At 40.3% G+C, this 10296-nt stretch overlaps 1 long non-coding RNA gene across 1 annotated transcript; it reads right to left on the bottom strand.

Moving 5' to 3' along the window:
- Positions 1-378: 378 nt before the first annotated feature.
- On the bottom strand, positions 379-9495 carry LOC141491216 (uncharacterized). The gene is made up of 3 exons (XR_012469531.1): positions 9351-9495; positions 3896-4112; positions 379-917 (listed from the first exon to the last, which is right to left on the bottom strand). It is a non-coding gene; the product is annotated as an uncharacterized LOC141491216 (long non-coding RNA).
- Positions 9496-10296: the final 801 nt, after the last annotated feature.

The following is a 10296-nucleotide window of genomic DNA, read 5'->3' as shown; positions in this document are numbered from 1 at the left end:
AGTACAGGGTGTTATCGCAGGGGGGGGACCTTAAACTCCAGAATGTTTGATCTTGGAGGGTTCTGTATGGAATATTAGAACCGAAAGGGACTCTGAAATCCAAAACGTTTAATCTTGAAGGGTTCTGAGAGTGTGGAATCAGAACTCAGAGGGACCTTAAAATCCAGAATGTTTCATCTTGAAGGGGTTCTGAGAGTGTGGAATGTTAGAACTGAAAGGGTTTCCTAAAATCTAAAATGGTTGCTCTTGAAGGGTTCTAAGAGTGTGGAATGATGGAACTAAGCTGGGCCTTAAAATCCAGAATGTTTGATCTTGGAGAGTTCTGAGAGTGTGGAATGTTAGAACTCAGAGGGATCTTAAAATTCACAACATTTGATCTGGGAGGGTTCTAAGAACATAGTATTTTGGTGCTGAGAGACCTTATAAGAAAATGTCAACAGTGGGAAAGCTCTTTTTATCATAGACTCTAAGGGCTCAAAGGGACTTGAAAGAATCATCTAAATCCATTTGTTCCTTTGACTGCTGAGGAAACTAAAATCCAGAGAAGTTTGATGACTGGCTCAAGGTAACACAGCTCATATCAATGACTTAAGGTTCCAACCTCAGTGTTCCACTGCACTATCACCAATGCTGCAGATTCCTTAACCTGGCAGTCAGAAAGTTCTTTCCAATATCTAACTCAGATTTTTCCTGTAGCCAGGTTTATGTAAGGGTCATTTGTCATGTCTTCTTTTTTCAGGGGTGGGGGAAAGATGTTTGCCCCAATTCTCTCCAAAGCAAACAGGATCCATCTCTAAGAGGTCTGAGAACTTTCTGGTTCTGTCTTCTGCTGCTCTTTTCTGATTGGAAAGGATCCACAAGGTAGAGCTTCCTTCTCTTCCTGCCTTCTTACACACCTATTGTCTCCAACACGGTTCCTGGAGCATAAGTAAATATTAATAGATAGTTTACATAATCATATCTAACACCAAAAAAGTCTTTCCTAGGTACAGTCCTATTCAACGCAGAGATAGAAAGACCACCTCCTTCCTGGATCTTTTTCCTCATATCAGGACTTATTTTTAAGTATAATTAAAAAACCTACAGGAAACATGGTCATTTCAATTAAACACAAGTCTATAATCTGCAGCTCTCTTTTCACTAAGTCCTGACTTCTCAAGCTTTGGGTTAAGTTGTTATGTATAAAGAAAAACCGATTGATTCCAGAGTCAGAAGACTCAACTTGTTCCTCCAACTACTAGTGACCTTGGGCGAGCTGTTTTATGCTGTTAAGCCTCATTTTCTTCATCTGTAAAATGAGAGAGCTGGACTTGGACTCTGAAGATCCTTTTAACTCCAGATTTTTTTTTTATTCTATGATTTCGGAGTAGTTGCTCATCCAAAGCTTGGGGGGGGTTTGTGTGTGTGTGTGTGTGTGTGTGTGTGTGTGTGTGTGTGTGTGTGTGTGTGTGTGTGAAGTTGCTGAGGGACTAAGAGACACTGAAGAAAGAATTACAGAAAACTTTTAGCTGAGGAAAAGCACCACACCTTTGAATTGTTCTACTCAAAACCACCTGGGGCAACTATGAAGGGGCCAGTACTTCAGGATCATAAAACAGCCTGAGCCTGCTTTTAAGAGGGGAGGCCTCAGCAGGCTTTTAGCTGGTGCTACAAACAGCAAATACACAGCCATAAAGTAATCTCTGTCATAAAAGTAATCTTCATAATAAAATTAATAACAGACTCCAGGAAATAAATAAGAGAGAGCTAAGTACCCATGACCAGCTGCAGGAGAAATTGGGTTGGGAGGCCTCAGGGACCCTGGCAGGGTTTCTTTTTGAAAAGAAATCGAGGCCCTGCAAAACCAAATGGAACTAATAGGAACTGAGATAGCCCCATTGACAGATTGGTATGGGAGAGAATCATACATTGTCACAGCTGGAAGGGACTTTAGAACAAAGAATGGGAAAGCTTGGACTGTTAGAACTGGAAGAGACTTCGGGAATCACTTCTGCTAAGATTCAGTTATCAACCAGCATTTATTAAACACCTACTGTGTTTTAAGGTCTGGGAGATAAAGACAAAAATGAAACATTTCAAGCCTTCAGGTAATGTGCATTGTATCAAAGGAAAGAAACAACAGAAAAAGCAGTGTGGCACAGTATAAAACATTTGGTATTACAGAGTCAAAGGACCCAAGTTCAAATTCTAACTTTGTGACTTCTCTCTATGTGTCCTTGATCAAGTCCTCTCTGGGGCCTAATTTCATCATCTTTGAAATGAGGGAGGGTCATAAGGTAGACTAGTTCCAGGTCTAAATCTATGAACCTTAGAACACATATAAGTAAATAAAAAATAGATAATTTCTGAAAAATTCAGGAAAGGATTATATAGGAGGTGGCAGCTGAGCAGAACTTTGAAGGAAGCTAGGACTTCCAAGAAAGAGAATATTCCAAGCTCAGTGTGCAGAGATGGGAGATTGAATATCACATGTTAGGAACAACAAGAAAGTCGATTTGGCTGGAATGTAGAGCACATGAAGGGAAGGGAGATGATGTTTAACACACATAGAAAGGAAGATTCCAATCTAGTATCATCATTTTATAGATGAGGAACCCTGTGGAATCCCAAAAGTGGACATCTGGCCACATCTTCCAAAGATGACTTTGGATTGAACTTGTAGGTGGTAAGACTGGATGAAACTGTTAGAAGATGAGGCCAGATGATGGAGAGGAAAGGTGATAGGGGAGCTTGGGAGAGCAGAACTAGGGACTAGAGTGCAGGTTAATTATTGATATTAGGGGCAAAGAGAATGGGAGGGAGCATGAAAGATCCTTTTCTTGAATAGGTCTATGCAGCATTCCCTCCATTCATCCATCTACCATACCTGGGGATGCTGTGAAGTTACTGAGCTTTTCAGGCAGCTCACATTCCTAAGGCTGGAAGCCTATTCCTGATAACTGCCAGTGGAGTCAAAGAGCTAGCAGCTAGCCCAGTGCTTTGCACAGAACCAGCACTCCATAAATATTGGTTAGTTGATTGATTGCCACCTCCAGCCTAAATCCCTCATATGCAGTTGATTTCCTGTCTTTTCATTCCATCCCCAGGAGAGATGGAGAAACCTAGTGGTTCCTCTCCTCTGGATCATAACACTTCATCATCCACCTAACCTGTGTTACTGGGTAACCTTCTTCCCTCTCCCCTCACACATCATCCTCAGCTCATTTTTATTTCTTCTTATAATCTTTCCTGTATCTTCATGGAATGTATTAGAACCTAGAATCTCCAAGAAATAACTCATCCAAGGGGAATAAGGCCAGGAATCCTGCTTCCTATATAGCCCAAGACCCTAACCACAGGGAACCCCGCAGAGACAGAGAGCTGGGGAGAAACACCCCTGAACTAGGAGTCAAGAGATCTAGAGTCTGCCCTTGCCTCTGTCTCTAATTTTGTAGGTGATTTAAGGTGCTAGAGGTCAGGTCTTCTCACTTATAAAATAAGAGTTGGATTTAATGATTCCTAATACCTTTCCTAGTCTGGAATTCATCAGAACAAGTCTTTCTTGTTGCTCAGGACCAGGGGAATGGGAGATAGGAGAGGAATGTTCAGATAGTGGGCTGCAAAGAGTTTGTAGCTTAACAGTGGTCAGATCTTGCCTAGCCACTGTGAATCAAGAGTCTGGACATTCTGTGTCCTAAGCACCCTCCCATTGCTAAGATTTTATGAAAGAATGGGCCTTTCCTTAGATCCAGACAAATTAACTTTGTTCTAATTAGATCTACCATCCCTTTATAACATGTGTCTATGTGGGTTTCCTCCTCTTTCCCCCCAAAACCTTTTGACTTCTCTGTTCTTATTCTGTTCCTCTAGTTTCCTCTTTTCCACTGCCCTTCCCACTCTGCTTTTGTCACAGTACCTATCTCTCCATTTCTCTATAATGCTGACAGGTTTCTTTTCTTTTCCTTCAGGTTTCAGGATGTCATTGTCCCAAAGGCTGTTAGTATCATAGTCATAGCTATTCAGGATACTAGTTGGTTAGGTCTCTGGATTCCCTCCCCTGGTCCTCTCTGTTGGGAACCTTGATATTGATGCTTCTTCAGATCTGATCTCTTCCACAATGGCACAGGTTAATACTGAAATATATTCAACAAATATTTATTAAATACTTACTATAGGACAAGGGACATAAGGAAAACAACAAAAAAAGTAAAGTTCCTTCTAGGAGCTTGTATTCTAAGCGTACAACTGGATGGCTAGGCAGAGTAAGCATTTGTTAAACATCCTCTATGTGCCAGACACTATGTTGTGATGCTTTATAAATATTATCTTATTGGATTCTTATCACAACCCTGAGATACAATATTTTTATTTCTATTTTTACAATTGGAGAAACTGAGGTAGATAGCCATTAAGTGATTTATCCAAAAACATATAGTGAGTCAGCATTAGGTACTGTATTTGAACTCCAATATTCCTGATAACAGGACCAGCGGTCTATCAATTAGGCCTCCTAACTGGGTAGGGAAGAGGCAAGAATGAATCTTGATTGTGAATGTGAGACAAATAGTAATGCCCTTGGTGTAAGAAGGCAATTTGCGAGGAAGAGTGGGGAGGCAGGAGATAATGAATTTCTTTTTTGCCTGCTGAATATTTAGGTAGAAGTGTTCAGCAGACAATTGGTGAGCTTAGAAGAAAGAGGAGGGCTTAATATATAGATCTGGGAGTCATCTACATAAAAATAACAATCGAACCTATGGTAACTGATGAGATAAAAATACATTTTCCAAGATTCTTTCTAGTTCTAAATATTGGATTCTTCTATTACATGACCCCCCCCTCCACATTCTCCCTCTTGAGAAAGTCCAAACTACAAATGTTGGTGTCAAAAGACCACCAAACATCTGGCCAGTAGCTGGAGAAGATGCAAGGCAAGTCCATTATTAGCCCTGGCCTTAACTCTGCTCACTTAACTTAATCAACCAATTATTACGTTTCCCTTCCTCTCTTTTCTTCCTTAACTTCAGGCTGGAGTGAGGGAGACCAGATCTTCATAGACTGTGGTATAATAATGTTTGGCCTTCATTTTCTAAGATGACCATTGCATTAGAGAGGTGATGCCATGACAAGCATGTGAATTAGATTTGAATGAGGAGGTGCTATGCTAAATCACTAGCCTCCCTTTCTCTCCAGAGAAATCTGAATCCAGTGACCAAATATGAATTGGTATGATTTGAGATAGCCCTAGTAGCGAGGAAATCAAGATTAGGCAACTTGTCCAAGGTCACGTAACTAGTAAGTTTTTGAGATCAGATTTGAACTCAGATCCTCCTGACTTCAGGGCTAGCACTCTACCAACTGTGCCATTTAGCTGCAGAAGTAAGACTCCAGAGAAATAAGGGTCTTGGTGGCATCTCATTGAAGTTACATGGGAAATGTTTTTGATTTTCCATTTTTGGGGGCCAGGAGAGAACTGGGAAATGGCTCTTCAGGGGCACTAGTGAACAAATTGTTGAGTTGTGTTTGTAAGGCTGGAGTGGTCAAAAGGTAGGGATGCAGGATTGCTTGACTGGAGCACAGAATTCACAACACCACAAACATGACATGACAACAAAATCAGAGAACAGAGAGCTCTCTCTCTCTCTCTCTCCATTCATCATAGGGACTATAGAGGTCATCTAGTTGAACTCCTCTCATTTTACGAAAGAAGAAACTGATCTCCAGAATGTTGTGTCTTCCTCAATGTAGGAAGCAGCAGAGATAAGATATGATAAGAGGTTAAGATATGAACCCAGATCCTCTAATTCCAGGGCTCCCTTCATTTTAGCACCACCATCTATCATGAGGCTTTAAAGAATCAAACCATATCAAAGCCAGAGAAGACATAGAAAACATTGCTGGTCTGGTAATTGATATTTGAATGCTAGGTCTAGCTCCACTGATAACTCGTGGTAAGGCCTTAGGTGAATTATTTTACCTTATCTTATAGCATGATTACAAGAGGTTTCCCCATCCTGCAGGATGGTTACAAGAAATTAAGAACACAGAAGTTCATCCAGGCAGTGTGGTGAATAGGTCATTTGGAGTCAGGAAGATATCAATTCAAATCTAGCCTCAGAAACTTAAATATGTAACCCCACACACATCAATTCACCTTTTTCTGCCTCAGTAAAATGTGAATAATAATAGAAAAAGGAGAAAGCATCCTTAGAATGGTGCTTGTAGTGCCCTCTAAATTTTTAGCCATTGGTCAAAGTCCTGGTTACCCCAGGTTTACCTGATCATCCTATCCTTACCAGGAGACATATCATTATCTAATTTAACAGAAAAATTCTGGACATCAGGAGCCCCCATGTCTATTTTATCTTGGGGAAAAAATGGATGGATGACTTTCCCATATTCTTTCTAAAATATCCCTGGAAAAGGTTAATTCTCACTGGTTAGGGAGGGAGGGTAGATGTGAGCAAAGAAGGAAGGCTCTACTCAGCGGTTCAGATCGTTTCTCTCAAGTCAAACTTGAAACTTGGGGCTGCTAAGTTAATTGGCTCCTGACGAGCCTCCGCTTCTAAGAGAGCAGAGGATTAGAAAGGCTGATGGAAAAAGCATATGAGACTTCATACAGCAGGGGCTACTAACTGGGTTTTGGATTTAGCCTCACGTTTTCTTCTAAGCCCTGACAAAGGTCACCAAGGGACGAAGATGACAGGAAGGTAGACGCCATTGGATTTCATCAAACTTTAGAATCTTTAAATGTCATTTCATTTCCTTGAGCCTCAGTTCCCTCATCTGTAAAACAGGATAATAAAACATGTCCTATATTTCTGACAATTTTTAAAGGATCAAACAAGATAATGTGTATGAGTTTGCTCTGACAATGGAAATATACTTTTTCAAATGTAATATATAATTATTTTATGGTGCATTTGGAACTTCAAACATACAATAAGCAAGCCACAAACATCAAATTATTTCTCAAGTAGCAAGGATTGGTTGTACTGAACCATCCAATCTTACCCTTTAATGGTACTTTTCCTTGTTGTAAGTAATTATTCTGTCCATGAAATGCGTTAAGGTTGTCAGTACCATAGACAGGAAAAGAGGTGCAGCTAATACCCTTGAACCAGTGCTGCCTGCTGATACTTTCATACATGGTTTAGCCACTATATAGACATAAAGAGACAACATGTGATTGGAAGATTTGAGCAAAAAGAGAAGCAATGGAACTAAACAGCTGATTTTACTAGATTGGATACTCTTACAGAGCCTTGTGCTGTTTTCAGACAGCAACTCAGATCAGGGTCAGTCTGTAGAGTTTAGAAAGGGTGTGGTGTATTAGTACCTGAGAAGGTAGTTATGGGATCTCTACATTTCCCCATCTTATGAACATCTAATGTGATATCTTAATTATCAGCCTTCTCACACAGCTTTCTCATCTCTTATGAAAAGGTCATCTTGAGTCAGACTAGAATGAATCTCTGATAAGATGATTATCAGAGACACTTCCCCATTATCCTTGAAACAAATCTGAGAGCTGTAGGTATAACATAGGGGTACAGCCAATGGTTAGGGGACAGAAATATTTTATAATCGCTGACCACTCATAGCTATCAGAACCATAGCCTTGGGTATTTTATAGTAAGCAAGGTTCTGGACTTAGAGTCAAGAAAATGCAGGTTTCATTTTTGCCTCTGACACTTACTAGCCTTGTGACCATTGGCAACTTACCAAATTTCTCTCAGGCTAATTTTCTGCCTTTTCCAAATGGAGCTAACCATGCTCTGGCACCTACCTCACAGAACTGTTGTGAAACTTAAATAAGATAATGCATTCAAAGCATTATCTATACTTTCAAAATGCTACTAAATGTCAGATCTTATTAGCTTCATCCCAAAGAATACAAAGGAAAATAACAGCAACACATAGATGTAGAGTTACTAGGAAACTTAAGCATTATCTAATGCAACCTCATTCTACAAGTGAAGAAACAAATGTGGAGGAGGAAGTGACTTGACCAAGTTCACATGGGTAGTAAATGTCTGAGATGAGATGAATTCAATCACCTAACTACAAGTCCAGTAGATTAGGGAAAGAAAGGGGGGGGGGAAGATTTCCAGACAAATATACCAGGGAAAGAGGCTAAAAACAGATATGTAGGGAAATGTGAGACCCACTGGGGACTCTCAGTAGCTTAGTGCAGGATAAAGCCTTAAACCTTAAGTTTCAAAGAGCCATATCAACTTCCCAGGGAACCAGTTGCTCCCAGGAATTTATCCAAGAGAACCCTTCTCCTGGTCTTCTGGTTTTCACTCCTTATTGCTTTTCCTGATCTTTGTCCTCTAATTCAGTGTCATACTTAAGTCACTTAAATTTCCTTGGATCATAAATTTACTTTGTTCCTAGGGTTCAGAGAATTTTCACACCTGCCCCTTAACCATCAGAATTTCTCCATGTCTACTACTTTCCCCAAACTGGATACCTTCTATTCCAGACACTCTGATATTTTAGTCCATAAAATTGGATGTTAGACTGTATTCACAAGAAAAGCAACAGAGTCTAGTAAGCCCACTCCTGATTCTTGCTGCGTGAGTATTGGCAACATCCATGAGGCTCAAAAAATGTCTACTAAGTTATAGACAGGTCGGTGGAGGATATTTTCACACCCACAAAGATCCTTGTTGTCTTTATTTACAAAGGGAAAATAATATCCAAGTTCTACTTTAAAAACCCACAGATCAAAGTCTTAAGAAGTGTGTATAAAATAAAACTAGTCAGAATTTAATTATTTGATATCTAAATTTACTGTGTTTTTCTATGTGGTTGGAGTTATAGGATGGGGAAGAGCAGAGAAGAGATAAAATTAGAGCAGTGTGGCCTATATCCAACTGAGGATAGAGAGAAAGGGAAAGAGAATAGGAGAGGAGGGAGGGAGGGAGGGAGAGAGAGACAGAGACAGAGACAGAGACAGATAGGCAGAAGAAGAAACAGAGAGAAAGAAACAGAATAGAGACAAAGTCAGAAATAGAGAGAACCTGTGAGAAAGAGACAGAGGTAGAGACAAAGAGAGAGGCAGAGAGACAGGAACAATAAGACAAAAAAAAATAGAGACAGAAAAGGAACATATAAATAGAGATGGATGGACAGACAAGGAAACACAGGGACAGAGAGGGTCAGAGACAGAGAAAAAGTTAAAGATTGTGTGTGTGTGTGTGTGTGTGTGTGTGTGTGTGTGTGTGTGTGTGTGTGTATGTGTGTGAGACAGAGAGAGAGAGAGAGAGAGAGAGAGAGAGTGACAGAGATGGAGACGGAGACAGAGACAGACAGAGAGACAGAGAAAGAACTAGAGATGAACTGAGGTTCTTGTCTCAGAATTTTACCTCCAATCTGGCATTTTTTCCACTTGGTTGTTCTGGCTTTAGTTCATTGACTCATTCTGTAACTCCAGGTTAACTCCCAGATAAGCAGGAAAGTCAACCATTGCTATTGGAATTTTTGATTATTACACCAGAACTTCTATTCATACAATTCAGGGATAACCAGCAATGACCACTTCTTCATGAGATCACAATGGGAGGGAAGTCAGGCAGTGGAACCCAATATTGTAACAATGATTCAGTGGTGTTCTCACTCTTTAGGGGTTCCTCCACACAGTAACTAAAAGCAGAGAGCTCCTGCCTCTCTTGGGGGTGTTCTTTCAGCACAAAGACTCAGAAGGCAAGAGTTCTCACATATTTCTTGAGTGGAAAACCTGGTAATCTTTGTGTCCCTCTGTTTTGTGTATTCTGGGGAGAATCTTATATATTAAACTGTATTTTGTACTTCCAAAGGTCTTGGGTACAGAGACTGAGAGGTGATGACTTGGTGTCCTAAGGTTCAATAAAAGTTACCTCACTGATAACACCTAGTTTTCTTGGGTGGACTTGAAGAAGGGTCTTAACACTTTTTTGTTTTAAAATGGGAGTGAGAGAGGGGATTAAAAAATTCAACTTTCATAACTGTGAAAGTTTTTCCTATCACTTCCAAAATAAATTGCACCACTGTACTGCTGGCATACCTACCTATTGCAAGTTCTCTGAGCCCCCATCTGTGATCAGGCTGATGGACCAACCAGCCACAGTTACTATGGAAGCATGAATCCCAAATGAACTAGATCAATCAGGGATGATTGTTATTGAGTCTTCCCAGGAGAGGAGAGTACAGGATTTGGAACTGGGAGACAGTTGGGTCAATCTCCCACATCTACTAGCTAGATGACTTTAGTCACTTTGGTTATCACTTGACCTCTCTGGGACTCAATGTTCTCATCTGTAAAATGGTGATCAT

The sequence above is a fragment of the Macrotis lagotis genome, chromosome 1 (genome assembly GCF_037893015.1).
Source record: "Macrotis lagotis isolate mMagLag1 chromosome 1, bilby.v1.9.chrom.fasta, whole genome shotgun sequence".
Classification (NCBI taxonomy): Eukaryota; Metazoa; Chordata; class Mammalia; order Peramelemorphia; family Peramelidae; genus Macrotis; species Macrotis lagotis.
Note: the sequence above shows the minus strand (reverse complement) of the source record. Positions and strands in the feature narration are given on the sequence as shown.